At 45.6% G+C, this 18,901-nt stretch overlaps 1 protein-coding gene across 1 annotated transcript in view; it reads left to right on the top strand.

Moving 5' to 3' along the window:
* Positions 1 to 10,598: 10,598 nt before the first annotated feature.
* RHBDL2 (rhomboid like 2) overlaps positions 10,599 to 18,901 on the top strand; it is a 56,044-nt gene continuing 47,741 nt past the window's right edge. The window contains exon 1 of the mRNA XM_065884890.1: positions 10,599 to 10,711. The gene's annotated coding sequence lies outside the window, so the exon portion shown is untranslated. The remainder of the gene's footprint in view (positions 10,712 to 18,901) is intronic.

Here is an 18,901-nt window from a genome sequence, read left to right as displayed (position 1 = left end):
CATATATCAACTCTTTTTTAGATTCTTTTCCATACAGGTCATTACAAGGTATTGAGTAGAGTTCCCTGTGCTATACAGTAGGTTCCTATTATCTATTTTATATATAATAGTGTGTATATGTCAATCCCAATCTCCCAATTTATCCCTCTTGCTCACCCGCTTCCCACTTGGTAACCATAAGTTTGTTTTCTACATCTGTGACTCTATTTCTGTTTTGTAAATAGGTTCATTTGTACCTTTTTTTTAACTTCTATTTTTAAATTTTATTTATTTATTTGGCTGTGTCGGGTCTTAGCTGTGACACACAGGATCTTTGTTGCAGCCTGTGGGATATTTCCTTGCAGTGCACGGGCTTCTCTAGTTGCGGTGTATGGGCTTCTCTTTAGCTGTGGTGTGCGGGCTCCAGAGTGCACGGGCTCAGTAGCTGCAGCATGCAGGCTTAGTTCTCCTGTGGCATGTGGGATCTTAGTTCCCCGACCAGGGATCAAACCTGCATCCCCTGCATTGGAAGGTGGATTCTTAACCACGGGACCACCAGGGAAGTCCCTGTATCTTTTTTTTTAGATTCCACATATAAGCAATAGCATATGATTTTAGTCCTTTTCTGTCTGACTTACTTTGCTCAGTATGACAGTCTCTAGGGCCATCCATGTCATGTAGTTGTTTTATAAATAAAAATAACTAAGAAATATATAGGTATATGAATGTACAGTTGACTCGTGAAAAACTCAGGTTTGAACTTCCAGGATCCACTTACACAGATAAGGAAGGCTGACGAAGTTATATGCTGATTAACCCCTTCCTTGTTCAAGAGTCAGCTGTAGATATAGATATAGATATCTGTGTATGTATAAATATGTGTGTATATATAAAATCTAAACAGTATTTTGGAAAATATTATTAGATTTGTCCTAGGTACTTTATAGTTTTCAAAAATATAGTTAATGATATATTCTTAAAATATTATAATGATATCATTTAAAGGTCTTTATATTATGTTAATTGCTGGTATGTAGCAACTGAATTGGCTTTTGAATATTGATCATAAAGCTGATAAATTTCCTAAATTATTAATTCAAATAAATTGCTTGTAGGTTTTTTTTGGGGGGGGTTTCTATATAAGTAAGCATATTACCTGCATGTAATTTGTTTTGTTTTTTACTTTCCAATTCTTCAAAACAAAAAAAGTTTTCTTTTTTTACTTTTTCTTTTTCTTTGCCCATGCATGCCATGCAGCTTGCAGGATCTTAGTTCCCCAACCAGGGATTGAACCTGGGACCAGCAGTGAAAGCACTGGGTCCTAACCACTGGACCACCAGGGAATTCCCCTTTTTCTTTTTTTAATGTACAGTCTATCACCTCCAGCATAATATTGAGTAGAAATGGTGATGATGGGCATTCTTGCCTTATTTCTGATTCTAAAGAAAAAATTCTTTTAATATTCCACTATTTGTAGTAGTGGGCCCCTAAGATGGCCCTCAAGGGTCATTACCACTTAATACTCACACCCTTGAGTAGTTTCCTCCCTCAGTGAATCAGGGCTGGTTTCTATGGTGGTAGAAGTGATGATGTGTGACTTTGACGCTAGATGATGAAGGGCATTGTGGCTTCCACCTAAGTACATTGGGTTGTTTGCTTTGGGGTAAGTCAGCCATCATGTTGTATGAACTCAAGCAGACCTGTGCAGGTGTCCACAAGGAGAGGAATGAAGGCTTCCTGCTAACAGCCTACACCAACTTGCCGACAGTATGAGTGAGACACCTTAAAGTTCATCCTCTAGCCCCAGTCAGGCCTTTGGATGACTGCCACCTCATTAGAGTTTCTAGGCCAGGACCATTCAACCAAGATGCTCTTGAATTTCTATCCCACAGAAAGTATGAGATAATAAATGTCTGTTGCTAAAACTAAATCACTAAGTTTTGGGGTAATCATTTATATAGCAATAGATCTTTAATGCACTATTTAAATATATTATTTCTCTATAAGTACTAATTTTGCTGCATGCCAAAAATTTTGGCCTGTAATAGTTTGGTTTCAAGTGTATTCTTTTTTCTTTAATTTATTTTTTATTGAAGTATAGTCACTTTACAATATTGTGAAGTATTTTCTAATTTCCATGATGATTTCTTTTTGACCATTGGTCATTTGGAAATGTGTATTTTAAATTTCCAGATATATTTTTTGTTTTGCTTATCTTTTGGGGAATTTTCTTAAATGTTTTATTCTGGTAAAATATACATACCATGAAATTTGCCATTTGAAGCATTTTTAAATGTACAATTCAGTGGCATTAATTATATTCACAATGTTGTAAAACCATCACCACTATCTATTTCCAAAACTTTTTCATCACCCCAAACAGAAGCTCTATAACCAATAAGCAATAACTCCATGTCTTCCCCACCCCTCAGCCCCACCCCTGGTAACCTCTATTCTATTTTCTGTCTCTATGAATTTTCCTTTTCTAGATATTTTATTTAAGTCGATTTTTTGTTATTAATCTCTAGCTTTAGTTATATTGTGATAAGAAAATGTGATTTGTATGATATGATTTCTCTGAAATGTTTTGAGACTTGCTTTATTACTTAATATAAGTCAATTTTTATAAATATTTTTGTGGTCCTGGAATGATAGGTACAGTGTTCTATTTTTTTTTTTTTTTTTTTTTTTTTTTTGCGGTACGCGGGCCTCTCACTGTTGTGGCCTCTCCCGTTGCGGATCACAGGCTCCAGACGCGCAGGCTCAGTGGCCATGGCTCACGGGCCCAGCCGCTCTGCGGCATGTGGGATCTTCCTGGACCGGGGCATGAACCCGTGTCCCCTGCATCGGCAGGCGGACTCTCAACCACTGTGCCACCAGGGAAGCCCATATCTGTGATCTTTATGGGTATAATTCTCTAGTTTGTTGCTTCTGCTTGTAGGCATTTATTTCTTTGTGTAGTTAGAGACTTTTTAAAAAAATTGTGAGTCATGCTGAAACTTTGTGGGAAAATGTTTGAGGCTTGGATTTAATGATACTCTTCAAAAGGAAGTTTGGGTTTGCTTCTCCCAGATGTCTGTCTGTCCTACCAATCCAGAAACACTTTAAAATTTCATCTTGGAGTGTTTTGGGTCACACAGCTAAAATGAGTATATCCCTAGGTAAATATATATGAGTGGAGGTATGGGATAGAGAATTCTTGGGATAGAGAATTCTCAGTAGAGAGAGTTTTTTGTTTGTTTATTTTTTACTTTACGCTGATCCAAGTTAAGATAGACCTGCATCCCCACCACCCCCCATTTTTGGTTTTTGTTTTTAGTTTACCCACTGCCCACGAGGATATTAGTGGTTAGGGGATTGGAGAGGCTCAGCCTTATCCTCTGATTTTACCTTCTGCTCTCCTTAGACTCAGGCTTCCTTACCTCCATAACCCATGAAAACACAGATGCTGGATCACTAGGAATCTGTATACGCCACTGGGGCAAATACAATTCTCACAATTGCTTACTCCTATTTTCTCTTAGGGATTCCTCACATCCAGTCAAGGTCAGTCATGCATTAAAAAAGATTTCTTTACATCTTATCTAGTTTTTGTTTGTTTGTTTATTTTTGTTTTGTTTTATTTCAAAGTTCTGCTGTATTGGGTTTTCTGTGAATGGTATGTCTTTTTTCATAAACAAATATCTTTTTAACAACTTATTTTTCCTTTAGGCATAGAACGCTAAAAACCATAAGGAAGGGACTTCCCTGGCCGTTCAGTGGTTAAGACTTGGCCTTCTAATGCAGAGGGTGCGGGTTTGATCCCTGGTCGGGGAGCTAAGATCCCACCACATGACTCGTGGCCAAAAACCCAAAATGTAAAACAGAAGCAATATTGTAACAAATTCAATAAAGACTTTAAAAATGGTCCACCTCAAAACAAAAAAACAAAAAAAAAAAACAAAAAAAAACCATAAGGAAAGCTAATTTATTGGGAGGCTTATGTTTGCAGTTCATCTGACACATTGAGGAAAGAACTCAGCATTTGGGGAACACGCTCCACGCAATCTGGAAGAATACAATGAGTAACTTGTTGCAGCCTACTTTATTTTTTTTGTTTATTTGTTTGTTTGTTTGTTTTGTTTTCTTTTTGTTTTTTGCGGTACGCGGGCCTCTCACTGTTGTGGCCTCTCCCATTGCGGAGCACAGGCTCTGGACGCGCAGGCTCAGAGGCCATGGCTCACGGGCCCAGCCGCTCCGCGGCATGTGGGATCTTCCCGGACCGGGGCACGAACCCATGTCCCCTGCATCGGCAGGCGGACTCTCAACCACTGCACCACCAGGGAAGCCCGTGTTGCAGCCTACTTTAAATTGCTTCCTGTTAGAGCCTGACACACTGGGGCCTCAGAGCTGTCCAGGTGGTCACTCTGCATACCTCTAGTGACTCACCTGTACTTTTACCACTCACTATGGATCAGACAAGTAGCTTGGTGGCCAGAAGCCACAGAGACATGTCCTGACACCTGCTAGTGGCTGAGGGAGCCTTCACCTGGAAAAGGTGGGAACCTCATTTATGTTGCCCAGTTTGAAAGTTCAGCAAACATTCATCGTTTCATACTTTGCATCAGATTTGGGGCATAATTGCATGGATACAAAGATGAAACAGTGAAGGTTACTGTTCTTGAAGAACTCATAATCTCAGGGCATGCCCTTTAGCAGGGAAAGAGAAAGACACACACTCAGGTACTTTAAATACATTGTGGTAGGTGTTATGATATGTGTGAGATAATAGAACATATGTATTGGTCTCTGCACCCAGTTCCTGGCACAGAGCTGCTAAAACTCTTGTAATTTCCTAAGTGGTAAGAGCATCTTTCTTTCTAATGGGGTGACTCTGAGTGGGCTCCTGGATGGGGGCTGGTCACCAGAAGGACCAAGCCATGATTAGAAGCTGGGAATTTTCAGCCCTACCTCCCCACCCCCACTTCTCTGGTAAGGGTAGAGGGATTGGAAATGGAGTTAATAATTGATCATGCCTCCATAAGTAAGCCTCTTTAAAATGCCAATAGCACGGTGTTCTGAGAGCTTTCAGGTTGGTGAATACATCCATGTACTGGGAGAGTATGCACCCTAACTCCATGGAGGCAGAAGCTCCTGCTGTTGGGACCCTCCCAGACCTCATCTTATATGTCCTCACCTGCCTGTTCATCTGTAAACTTTATCATATTTTTTAACAAACTGGTAAATATAAGTGTTTCCCTGAATTCTGTGATCCACTCTAGCCAATTAATCAAACCCTAGTAGGGGAACGTGGGAACCTCCAATTTGTAACCAAGTGGATAGAAGTTGTGGGTAAAAATGTAAAATGGTTGGCTAGTGGGGAGCTGCTGCATAGCACAGGGAGATCAGCTCGAAGCTTTGTGACCACCTAGAGGGGTGGGATAGGGAGGGTGGGAGGGAGACGCAAGAGGGAGGAGATACGGGGATATATGTATACATATAGCTGATTCACTTTGTTGTACAGCAGAAACTAACACAACAATGTAAAGCAATTATCCAATAAATATATTTAAAAAAAAAAAGAAGTTGTGGGTAACCTGGGGACCCACTACTTGGGACTGGCTAACATCTGAAGTGGGGATAGTCTCGTGGGACTGAGCCCTTCACCTGTGGGATCTGACACTCTGTTCAGGGCGATAGTGTCAGAACTGAGTTAAATTGTAGGGCACCCAGCTGGTGTCACAGAAAATTGCTTGGTGGTCACACATTTGATGACCGGAAGTGTCAGGAGAGAAGTGTTCTGTATGAGTAGAAGAGGAGACACACGGGGGAAAGACTGGAATTTTCTCCATACACTGTGGCAAGCTCAGAGTTCCAAGAAAATATTTCTCCACACAAGGAGCTCTCTGCAGCTCCCAGGTTAACTTCTTTTAGTTACAGCTATAAGAAGAGAGAGAGTAGAGTCTCTCTTCCTCTGTGGCCAATTTTTAGGAAAAGGAAACAAACTGGCCCAGCCTGAGTCAAATGTCCTTCTTCTGTGGTCCAGTCACTGAGACCAATGCTGGGCATGGATTACATATATGACAGCCAAAGTCTGGAGGGATGGTGTGGGAAGGAGCTGGGTGTGGTGAGCTGGAAAGGTACTTGGCCCTTGTCTTCTGTAGCACCCAAACCCGAATCAGTCCTAGCACCCTACTATGTTCTTTGCCAGAGCAGCTAATAGCTGTAGGAGGGGGGAAAAAAGCCACACAAACAGTTGTAGAAATTTCAAATGCAAAATCTAAATGGGAAAAGATACTTTTTTTTCTTTTTTGGCTGTGAGGCTTGTGGGATCTTAGTTGCCTGTTCAGGGATTGAACCCAGGCCCCTGAAGAGGAAGCACAGAGTCCTAACAATTGTATCACAAGGGAATTCCCAGGGAAAAGATATTCTGGGTCTCATGATGTTGGTTGGGTGAGGAGGGATGGTGCTAAGTGTGGTGCTTTACAAAGAAGCCTGGTTCATTGACCCCAGAGGGCCATGATCTTTATATACAATAGAATGCTACTCAGCCATAAAAAAGAATGAAATGATGCCATTTGCAGCAACATGACCTACAGATTATCATACTAAGTGTAGTAAGTCAGAAAGAGAAAGACAGGACTTCCCTGGTTGCACAGTGGTTAAGAATCCACCTGCCAATGCAGAGGACACGGGTTCGAGCCCTGGTCTGGGAAGATCCCACATGCCGCGGAGCAACTAAGCCCGTGCACCACAACTACTGAGCCTGTGCTCTAGAGCCCGTGAGCCACAACTACTGAGGCCACGTGCCACAACTACTGAAGCCTGCGCGCCTAGAGCCCGTGCTCTGCAAAAAGAGAAGCCATTGCAATGAGAACCCCGCACACCTCAACAAAGAGTAGCCCTTGCGGGCTTCCCTGGTGGCGCAGTGGTTGAGAGTCCGCCTGCCAATGCAGGAGACACGGGTTCGTGCCCCAGTCCGGGAAGGTCCCACATGCCACAGAGCGGCTGGGCCCGTGAGCCATGGCTGCTGAGCCTGCGCGTCCGGAGCCTGTGCTCCGCAACGGGAGAGGCCACAGCAGTGAGAGGCCCGCGTACCGTAAAAAAAAAAAAAAAAAAAAAAAAAAAAGAGTAGCCCTCGCTCGCTGCAACTAGAGAAAGCCTGCACACAGCAACAAAGACCCAACGCAGCCAAAAATAAAAATAAATTTATAAAAAAAAGAAAGAAAAAGACAAATACCATATGATATCACTTATATGTGGAATCTAAAATATGACACAAATGAACTTATTTACAAAACAGAAACAGACCCACAGACATAGAGAACAGACTTGCAGTTGTCAAGGGAGAGGGTGGTGGGGGAGGAATGGGATTGGGAGTTTGGGATTAGCAGATGCAAAGTATTTTATATAGGGTAGATAAACAACAAGGTCCTACTGTATAGCACAGGGAACTATATTCAATATCCTGTGATAAACCATAATGGAAAAGAATATGAAAAAGTATAGATGTATAACCGAATCAGTTTGCTGTACAACAGAAATTAATACAGCTTGTAAGTCAACTATACTTCAATAAAATAAAATTTTAAAAGTGGGGGTAGGACCCTGGCGTTCACCACAGTCCAAGGTCAGACTGAATTTTTCAAGCTTGGATACATGAGCTTGTCAATATTTCAGAACTGAAGTGATTTGTAGGTACTGATCCACATGAATGAGATCGTAAGCAACCAGTGTACAAACCCTGAATGAGAATTTATTAATTTACAAAATGTACTTAAGGGTATATCAGCCCTCCCCAGATCTGTTTTTCAAATACCTTTTGGAAACCCAACTCAATGCCGAACCCTGTGCTGAGTGCTGGGGACACAGAGATACATTAGATACAGGCTTTGCTCTCTGAGAGCTCCCTAACTCACGTGTGGGTTGGGTGTGGGCAGACACCTTTGCTCTCTGAAATCACACAGGTTGGGAAGCCAAATCACAATCAGGAAGCAGCTTGTTGAGGGTGAAGGAAGAACAAGGGGGGTTGGTTGGAGGGTTGGACTGTTCAGTGAGTGGTGTCTTTGGCAGCCTGGGTCCTGCTTTACTTGGTGGGGAGAACTGGGTACTGGAGTTGACCAGGCACAGCCACTGTCCCTGTGCAGTTCTGTGACCCAGCGCTGCCACTGTTGGCCTCAGATGCTCTTTGCACTTTTATGGCTTCCCTCGGTCCTTTTGAGCAGGACCTTCTTTCTGTAGACAGTTCCCATCTTATGGGAAAACTCCCTCCAGTCCTGGGAGCGTATGGTGTTGGTGGCATTCCCCATGAGTCTTGTCCATTTTGCAATGATCTTAATGTCATATCACTCAGGGCACTATCTGCTTTCCCTGGTTTCTCACTCCCTGAGGGCCCCTCACTCTTGCCTCTTTGTTAATCTGTGTCATTCTGATTGGGTTCTCACCACCCCCTCTGTGAGCCTCTACATTACTTTGGTCATGTTTCCCTCGTCCTAACCGTTTTTTCAAACATTTGACAATTTCCTTCAATCTTTGATTGAACTTCTTTCCCTCTAACTCCGAACGGGTGACCTTGCCACCTACTTTAGTTAGAAAATAGGGATGGGGTGCAACTCCCTTAAGCTCCTGACAAAAGGCTCTAGTGCTTTGCGGCATCTCCAAGTGCCATCCCTCCCCGTTTCAGCCTACTTGCTCTGTTCCTTCCAGTTCTCATCTGCTTTTATGGCCTTCCTGCTCAATCCCTATAGTGGACAGGATGCCTGGTGCTATAGACTGAATTGTGTTCCCTCTCCCTCCACTTCATGTGTTGAAGCCCTAAGCCCCCCGTGTGATGGTGTTGGACATGGAGCCTCTGGGGGGTAATTAGGTTATGAGGGTGGAGCCCTCATGATGGGATTAGAGCCCTTCTAGGAAGAGACAACAGAGAGCTTGCTTCCTCTCTCTGCTTTCCACCATGTGAGGATATGGCAAGAAGATGGCCATCTGCAAACCAGGAAGAGGGCTCTCACCAGACACTGATCTGCCAGCACCTTGGTCTTGGTCTTCCCAGCATCCAGAACTGTGAAAAATAAATGTTTGTTGTTTAAGCCACCCAGTCTATAGTATTTTGTTATAGCAGCTCGAACTGACTCAAACTCTTGGTTCTCACTACTGGCCTTTCCTCTTTCTTTCCCCTGCTCCATGCTCTGCATGTCCCTTGGTGTTTCCCAGAGTCCTGTCCTAGATTTCCTTTTCTCCTTTCTCTGGTTGCTCTCCCTGAGTCATCTCACCCAATCCCAGGGCTTCAGTTGCTATTTCTGTGCAACTCCTAAATATCTTTTTTCTAGCTGTTTGCTTCCCCTCTGTGAGATACTAGAAAATACATATATTGGTCTCTGTCCCCGGTTCTCGGCACAGAACTCCTAAAACTTGTGTAATTTCCTAAGTGATAAGAGCGCCGCAAGCATCTTTTTGTTGTAATATTTGGTCTTTGACTCTGTCCCTGACACAGGGCTCTTAAAACCCTTGTAAACTCCTAAGTCCAGATAAGAGCACAAGGAGCATCTTTTGTTGTAACAAGGCCACTCTCTGTGGGCTCCTGCATGGGGCTGGTCACTAGGAAAACCAAGCCAGTATTAGAACATTGGAATTTTCAACCCGGCTCCCTCCACTCCTTTAGAGAGGATAGAGGGGCTGGAAATGGAGTTAATAATCGATCATGCCTACCTGAGGAAGCCTCCATAAAATCCCAATATCAGGGGGTGTGGGGATCTTCCAGGTTGGTACACCCTAGCGGCAGGGTGGTACATCCCAACTCCACGGGGACAGAAACTCCTGTGCTTGGGACCCTCCCAGACCTCACCCTGTATATCTCAGGAAGGGAACACGAGAACCTCTGATTTGTAGCTAAATTGGACAGAAGTTGTGGGTGAGCCGGGGACCTACTTCTTGCAATTGGCTTCTGAAGTGGAGGGCAGTCTGAGCCCTTCATCTGTGGGATCTGACACTCTCTTCAGGTAGGTCATGTCAGAACTGAGATAAATTGTAGGACACTCAGCTGCTGTCGCAGAATTGTTTGGTGTGGGGAAAACCCACACATCTGGTGTCAGAAGTGTTGTGTGGTAGTTGTATGTGAGTAACGGACAAACGCAGGAGGGAAGACTGTTTTTTTTCTCCTTAGTTGCCCTTCCACCATCCATTCTCTCTACCCGGCTCTGCCTTGCTCTGTGTCTTGGGACGCTGACCCCTGTGGATGGCATCAATAAGCTCTCTTGCCCTCCGGCTTCTCGTCGAGTTGAGCCAGTGAGAAGAATTAGGAAATAGGAATGCGGGGAAAAGAAAGAAGCCCTCCTGCTGAGCTCTTTCCCCAGAGAGCTAAGAACGCTGGGCAGGAGACCCAGGAGGGTAGGACTTGGAAGAGTATTGGAGTTCAGGGCCTCGGCCAACGAGAAAGAGCTAAGGGGCGGTCACAGGCTCTCTGGCTCAGTCCCAGGCAGGTGGAGCGAGAGGACTCATTCATCCAGGGCCAGCCCAGGGCTGAGACTGCCGAGCTGGCTGGACCGGCCCAGGCCGTCTCAGGGCTGGGAGGGGATTTCCTCGGGCTCCCTCCGCCGGGGGCTGGGCCGGAGGGAACTTGTGCAGAGGATTTTAATCTGGGGAGGGACCTAGGAGTGCCTGGCAGGGCGGGAACTTCAGGGCAGCTGAGGCAGTCCCTTGTCCTGGAACACGGGGGGAGCAGTCTGTCCTGCCTGGAACGGCCCTTGGCCTCCCCGAGGTAAGCTGCGAGAGCTGGTAGCTGGTGGACCGGGCCCCTCTGTCTGGCGGGTGGGGGGAGAGCCCGAGGCCCAGAGCCAAACGTAGGGTGCTCCCTTGGCAGCCTCCTTCCGCAGTAGCCTTCATGAGTGGCCGCTTGGGATCCTGCTACTTTCATTTTAAAAGTTGTCAGCACGGGGCTTCCCTGGTGGCGCAGTGGTTGAGAGTCCGCCTGCCGATGCAGGGGACACGGGTTCGTACCTCGGTCTGGGAAGATCCCACATGCCGCGGAGCGGCTGGGCCCTTGAGCCATGGCCGCTGAGCCTGCGCGTCCGGAGCCTGTGCTCCGCAACGGGAGAGGCCACAGCAGTGAGAGGCCCGCGTACCGCAAAAAAAAAAAAAAGTTGACAGCAGGTTGGGCCAGCAGTCAGGGGGCTGGCTCTGACTCACCCCCCTCCCCCATGGCCGGAGGACCAGGTAATGCCATTGCCCCTCCCAGCGCTGGTCAATCACTGGCCTTCTTTCTCTCCCTTCATCCCATTCTCAGTGACTTGCCTCCCAGTTTTTTCCTCCCTCCGGCTGAGCCAGATCCTAGCCCTGTGCTGCCCGACCTCTGCCCCAGAGACCACAGCCAGGGGAGACATCTCTGGCTTCTTCCCGCACAGCAATTCTCCAAGGTTATTTGTTTTCTCCTTTCTGGTACAGGTGTCTGAGCGATTCTGTTCACTCCTTCATCTGTTACTATTCATTTGTTTATTCATCGGTCTTTGAGCAAGTGGCTGGATTCTCTCTGGTGGGTAGGGCTGGGGTTGGGTAGGGCTGGGGTTAGTTTGGGGTGGGACACACAATTTCCGCTCTTCCTGGGAATAAGAAAACTGAAATTTATTTCACAAATGTGTAGTGATCATCTATAATCTGGTGGCCAGCGTGGCAGAGTGAAAACTCATTTTGGAGTCATAGACACACTTGGATTTATATCCCACCTCTTCCTGAGCCTCAGTTTCCGCATCTCTAAATAGTATTGTTATGAAGATGACATGAGACGATACGTGTCAAGCACCAAGCCGAGTGCCAGGCACACAGTGGGGCCTCAAGAAACATCTCTACTCTTTCCTTCTTCTTTGGCCCCCTGCCTGCCATGCCCCTCCCTAACTGCCACCTTCTCTATCTTGTAAAGATGTGTCAGACACCCATGGCCTTGAAGGCACTTGGGCAGACCTGGAAACACTGAGCTGGGAGTGAAGGAGGTGGTGAAGGGAGGGGCTGAATAGGGAAAGCACCTCCTGCGGGTTTGAGGTAAGAACACCGACCAGGGCTGGAACCTCTAGTTGGAAGGAAAGGAAGGCTCTCCTGCTGTGTTTCTGAATTTGCATACTCACACCGAGCCAAAGATGGGAACTACCAGTTCCTAAAACCACCTCTGCCTGGCCTCAAGTGACAGGCTTTTAAATGCATAATCTCATTTAATCATAACCCTGTTACATTATTAACAGCCCCATTTTACAGAGGAGGAAATGAAGATACAAACAGACAAAGGGATTTGCCTAAGGTCACATGGCTAATAAGTAGTGCAACCAGAATTCAAATCTGGCTCAGACTCTAGACTCCATGGGCTTTGTTTAACTCCTTGCTGTCCTTCAAGCTTCTGTGTACCAGAAAGAACAAAAGGGCATCAGCATTCCCCCAACTTCCTAGACACGGGCTTCTCACTTCCTCTAATCTCCTGCTCTGGGCTGCTTCATCCAAGTGGGAAAGAGCACACTCCTTCCCTGATTCGTTTATTAATTCACTCATTCATATTTCATTCATTTAGTCAAGTGCTCTATTAGTCCCAAGAGGGCAGGGGCCATGTCTGTGTTCACAGTTTATAACAAGCACCCTATATGTCCCTGATAGAGAAATGGTCAATGAATCCTTTGTGAGTAAATGAATTCAACAAACGTTAATTGATGCATTCTGTGGGCTCCATAATAGGGATTCAAAGATGAAGAATCCCTATTAAGAATCTATCTTCAGGGCTTTCACAGCCTTGTGGAGGAGACAGTGATAATGCAAAGAAGACAACCATACCTTAGACAGGAGCAGAGGTTGCTGAGGGGACCAAGAGGGGCATTTAATTTTACCATGTCTGGTTTGTTCGCTACTGCATCCAGTGCCTAGCACCATGGCATGCGCATGGTAGATGCTTAATAAGGCTTTGCAAAGGAGGTTTAGGACAGTCTTGAAGAGAACGTTAGGACTTTGCCAGAACAAATTAGAGAGAGAAGATATTCTAGCAGAGGGAGATGCTCCTGAAAAGGCCTAGTGGAGGGTGGGAGCTGGAATTGCAAGGGGCTTAGTGAGGCTGAAACTAGTGGTTACCAGTGGGGAGAGGGGAGGGGGAGGGGGAGGGGGAGGGGGAGGGGGAGGGGGAGGGGGAGGGGGAGGGGGAAGGGCAAAATAAGGGTAGGAGATTGAGAGGTTCAGGCTACTCTGAAAAATAAGCTGCAAGGATATATTGTATAGCACAGGGAATATAGCCAATATTTTATAATAACTTTAAATGGATATAATCTATAAAAATTTTGAATCACTATGTTGTACACCTGAAACTAACATAATATTGTAAGTCAGCTATACCTCAATAAAAATTAATTAATTAAAGGCAACAAGAAAAAAAATGAAGGTGGATTCTCTCATAGACAGAAAATTATTCTGGTTTGACTCACTGGCTTGACAGTGAGGACTGGTTTTGACAATTGGATTGTATGGTAGACATTTTCCATAAACTGAACAGGCTAATTCTGTAGCTCCAAGGCTTGGATGAAGATATATCTAAAGCGTGTCTCTAATAAAGACTATGCCAGAAAATTCTGTCTTGGAACCAATTTTAATTTGTGAGAAATAATTTTAGTTGTTGACTTAAAAATGTATGAGAGTAACATAGCTTGTCCAAAATTCTTATGGGGATTCATGAGCAAAAAACATGAAGACTACACGTGTATGGCATAAATAACATCACCGGCCAGGCACATCATGGTGGGGATCCTGATCAGGTGAGGTGAGTGGCTTGCCTGGAGGTAAGGGGGGGGTGGGGTGGGGGTGGGGGTGGGGGACAGAAGCAGAGCAAGAACCAGGGTTTTCTGAGTGCGGTAATTGTAGTGCTCTTTCTATGACCCCAAACTTCCTCCTTCCTTCCTTCTTCCACTTACTTGATGGTTTATTCAGCAAACACTTAGTAAGCACCTTTAGATGGAGTAAAAAAAAGAAACATTTCCTACCTTCCTGGAGCTTACAGACAACAGATAAACAAACCAGATATTTTTAGATAGTGGTAAGTACTAGAAGTGAGTTAGCAGGGGTATATGATAGCGAATGTGGGGTGGGCGGAGGCCTGCCACTTCAGAGAGGCCCGAAAAGGAGCTAGTCTTGAGGCAGGAGAGAGCTTGGTGTGTGCCTGAGACAGGAAGACGCCCCGTGACTGCAGCACAGAGATGTTGGGGGCGTGGTAGAAGGCTACAAAAAAGACAGGAGCTGGGTCACACAGCGTTTATCAGCCATAGTAAGGATCCTGTATTTATCTTGAAGACAATGGGAAACCGCTGAAGGATTTTTTTTTTTTTCTCGGTACGCGGGCCTCTCACTGTTGCGGCCTCTCCCGTTGCGGAGCACAGGCTCCGGACGCGCAGGCTCAGCGGCCATGGCTCACGGGCCCAGCCGCTCCGCGGCACGTGGGATCTTCCCGGACCGGGGCACGAACCCGTGTCCCCTGCATCGGCAGGCGGACTCTCAACCACTGCGCCACCAGGGAAGCCCCCGCTGAAGGATTTTTAAGCAGAGAGTTGATGTACTCTGATTTATGGTTTGGTTCTGTTTTGGAAGGGGGGCAGGAGCAGAGATGGAGACTAACTGGGAGGCTCTTGCAGGTGAGACCCCTGCAGTCTACTCTGCTGAGGGGTATGAAGATGAACAGTGCTAACGGGAAGGCAGAATGGTCTGGGATGTCAGGTCGTCTTCTAGTTCTCCTGAGGAGCGCTGGTAGCTATTGCTGTATAACAAATCACCATGAAACGTAGTAGCTTCCAGCAACAACCATTTGATTTTGTCATGATTCTGCGGGTCTGGAATTTGAGTTCAGCTGAGCAGTTCTGCTGCATGTGGTGTCAGCTGGGGTCATTCCCTTGGCGGCTGAGCTGGGCTGGAAGGTCCAAGAAGGCTTCACTCATAGGCCTGGCACCCTGGTGCTCTTCTATGTGGCCTCTCTCTCCATGTGAGTAGCTTGGGCTTCCTCAAGGCACGGTGGCCTCAGTGTAGGTTGACCTTCTTATATGGTGTCAGGCTTCAAAGAGGGAGTATTCTAAGACGAACAAAAGTGGGACTGCAGATCTCTTCAGCCCTGGCCTTGGGAGGTACCCAGCACTACCTCTGCTGTGCATTACCAGTCAAAACCAGTCACAGGACTGGCCCAGATTCAAAGTGGGGAAACAAACCCACCTTTTAGTGGAGGAATGGCAAGTAATATGCTCCATCTCTAATCTGCCACACTGGGCTTCTGGAAACTGAATAACCACAACTACCCTGATGATGTTGACCCACTTTTAAGCCTAAACCAGAGTTTCGTAGTCTCGCCCTCTTACCTGCGGTTTTGCTTTCCCCTGGTTTCACTTACCTGAGGTAACCTTGGTTTGAAAATATTAAATGGAAAATTCCAGAAATGAACAATTCAAAAGTTTTAAATTGTGCATTGTTCTGAATAGCTTGATGAAATCTCGAGCTGTCCTGCTCCATCTGGCCCAGGACGTGAATCATCTCTTTGTCCAGTGTCTCCTGCCTGTTCACCTAGTAGCAGTCTCGGTTATCAGTTGAGGTATCGCAGCGCTTATGCTGAAGTCACCCTTATTTACTTAATAATGGCCCCAAAGCGCAAGAGTAGTAATGCTGACAATTTGGATATGCCACAGGGAAGCCATAAAGTGCTTCCCTTAAGTGAAAAGGTGAAAATTCTCGACTTAACAAGGAAAGAAAAATGGGGACTTCCTTGGCAGTCCAGTGGTTAGGACTCTGTGCTTCCACTGCAGGGGCACGAGTTCGATCCCTGGTAGGGGAGCTAAGGTCCCACAAGCTGCGTGGAGTGGCCAAAAAAGTAAATAAGGAAAGAAAAAATATCGTATGCTGAGGTTGCTAAGATCTATGGTAAAAATGAATCTTCTGTCTGTGAAACTGTGAAGAAGGAAAAAGAACTTCGTGCTAGTTTTGCTGTCTCACCTCAAACTGCAAAAGTTATGGCCACAGAGCATGATAAGTGCTTAATTAAGATGGAAAAGGCATTAACTTTGTACAATAAGGTATTTGGAGAGAGACTGCATTCACATAACTTTTATTACAGTATATTGTTTTATTATTCTATTTTATTATTAGTTATTATATTTAATGTCTAATTTATAAATTAAACTTTATCATAGGTATGTACCTATAGGAAAAAAAACATTGTATGTCTAGGATTTGGTGCTATCCGCAGTTTCAGGCATCCACTGAGGGTCTTGGAATGTATCTCTGTGGATAAGGGGGGACTACTGTATACTGTATTGGAACAATTTACAGTCTTTATTCCCCACTGGATAGGGAGGGCCTGGGGAACAGGAAGTGGTTTTGTTTTTGTTTTTTTCTTTGTGTTTCCAGAGCCTAACATATACAAGGCATTCAGGGTATGTTGTCCAATGAAGTCACACATCACATAAGAGTTCATTGGTTATCAAACCATAGTGTATATGAGAATCCCTTGGGAAGCTGTTAAAGAGACAGGCAGATTCCTGGGCAAGACCCCAGCCCAGAATCCAAATCTCTAGGGCAGGGGGTTTGAGGCTCGGCTACACATTAAAAAATCCCAGTGCCCAGGCCCTAGCTCCAGAGGCCCTAATTCCACTAATCGGGGTGAGCTCTGACAGCAACACTGTTTTACAGTCTCCTCAGACAATTCTGATGTGTATCCAGGGTTAAGAACTACTGCCCTAGGATTAGAACCAGCCATCTTCACCTGACTTCTCCAGAGGATTCTGAGGTAGATGGTGACCAGCTGTCCTTGGTGTGCCCAGGACTATTCTGATTTTAGCACCCTAAGTCCCATATCCCAAGAAATCCCTAGTCCTGTGCAGATCAGCACAGTTGGTCAATATCAGTGGACCGTTGTAGATGAGGCAGTGAAAGCCTTTTTGAAAAACACCTGGAAATATCTAACGAAAGCAATGATTCTGCCTCCTTACTTAAGGCACAGTATCATAATGTTACCAAACAGAGCGAATGCCTTGAATTAAGGAGGGTTGTTGCAGAGCACTGCGCTCTGGTGGGCTAGGTCATTAACCTAGTTACATAGCGTGTCTGTCTTTGGGAATTCTTCCAGACTCTATTCCTTAGTGTACATTAGGCAGCTTTGAAAGCCTGACCACAGTCAATAAGGATGATGTGTTGAGGATAGTATGAGATACAAGATGATGTTTTTGTCTCTACACCAGTATGTATTATTATTACTATTATTCATATTATAATAGAGTACACAAATATATGTAATATCTTAAATAGCTCTGTGGGGTGGCAGTGGGGTATAGTAGAGCAGATCAGGATCTAGCCTCAGAAGAATGGGATTTTGCTCTGGCTTTGCTATGACTAGGTGTGCACTCATGGGTGCCTCTTTTTGCTTTAGTCGTTCATCTGTAAAATGGGAATAAAAATGGTGTCTTCTTCACAAGGCAGCTGGGAGGCTTCATCAAAATAACATGAGTGGGGGCTTCCCTGGTGGCGCAGTGGTTGGGCGTCCGCCTGCCCATGCAGGGGACGCGGGTTCGTGCCCCGGTCCGGGAGGATCCCACATGCCGCGGAATGGCTAGGCCCGTGAGCCATGGCCGCTGAGCCTGTGCGTCCGGAGCCTGTGCTCCGCAACGGAGAGGCCACAACAGTGAGAGGCCCGCGTACAGAAAAAAACCAAAAACAAACAAACAAAAACACATGAGTGGGACTTCCCTGGAGGTCCAGTGGTTAAGACTTCACTTTCCAACGCAGGAGGTACGGGTTCGATCCCTGGTCAGAGAGCTAGGATCCCACATGCCTCGTGGCCAAAAAACCAAAACATAAAACAGAAGCAATATTGTAACAAATTCGATAAAGACTTTAAAAATGGTCCACATCAAAAAGAAAAATCTTAAAAAACAAACAAACAAACAAGTGATGGGAATTCCCTGGCAGTCCAGTGGTTAGGACTCAGCACTTTCACTGCCTTAGGCCCAAGTTCCATCCCTGGTCGGGGGAACTAAGGTCCTGCAAGCTGCATGGCATGGCCGAAAATTTAAAAAACAAACAAAAAACAAACCAACCAACAAACAAATCCCCACAAGTGAAAGTGGTTCTGTGGGTTGGGAAGGGGAGGTATCGTGATTGTCTTTGAATGGGAGAGACACAAAGAAGTTATTCCACTGAGAGGTCTTGTACATGACCAAGGTCCTGGTGCCCAGCCCCATGCAACCGCAGCCACAGCTGTGGGATTCCCTACCTTAGCTGCCCTCACAATTGAGGGCAAGTGTGCTTTGCTTCAGGAAGAAGGAAAACTTTTGGAAAAGGTGGTTTGTGAAGGCATTTTTTTTCGTTTTTTTTTTTCTTTTTTTTGTTTTAAAACCCTTTGCCTATTTGTTTCAAGTGTATCCTCAGAGATGTAGCAAAAAGAAAACAACCACAACCACAAACCTATAAATTTGAAAAGCTGGTTCTTAATTTCTGGAGCTAAAAAAGCACTTTTTCAGGCTATAACCACAGAACGATTGCTGCAGGCCTCTGGGATGGGGCATAATAATGGTTTGCAGTGTGATGAAGGAGGCTGCTAGTTTCTGTGGCCCCTAGGCCAATGTGGCCTCTCCAATTACCAGGTTGCCTAGCAACACCACCAAAAGTCTCCCCATTAGGCCCAGCTGGACAGCAATTGGGTACACCCAGCGCAGTCTGTCGCCCAGCCTCCTGGGCACCCTGGCCACATCAAGGCTGGACTTGGCCTCTGCAAGGGCCTCCCTGGTACCGATGAGCGGGTGGCCAGCTGTTTAAAAAAAACACAATTCAGATGTTTGAAACCTACTTGTTTGAATGCAGCTGGGAAACAGCACAAGTGAATGATCGAAAGCCTCTTCTGCCAAAGAGGAGTTGTCCTAAGATTGGTGCCCTTGGCAGTGCTCTCCTGGGTGAGGTGAAGAAGGGA

The sequence above is a fragment of the Phocoena phocoena genome, chromosome 1 (genome assembly GCF_963924675.1).
Source record: "Phocoena phocoena chromosome 1, mPhoPho1.1, whole genome shotgun sequence".
NCBI classification, from domain to species: Eukaryota; Metazoa; Chordata; class Mammalia; order Artiodactyla; family Phocoenidae; genus Phocoena; species Phocoena phocoena.
Note: the sequence above shows the minus strand (reverse complement) of the source record. Positions and strands in the feature narration are given on the sequence as shown.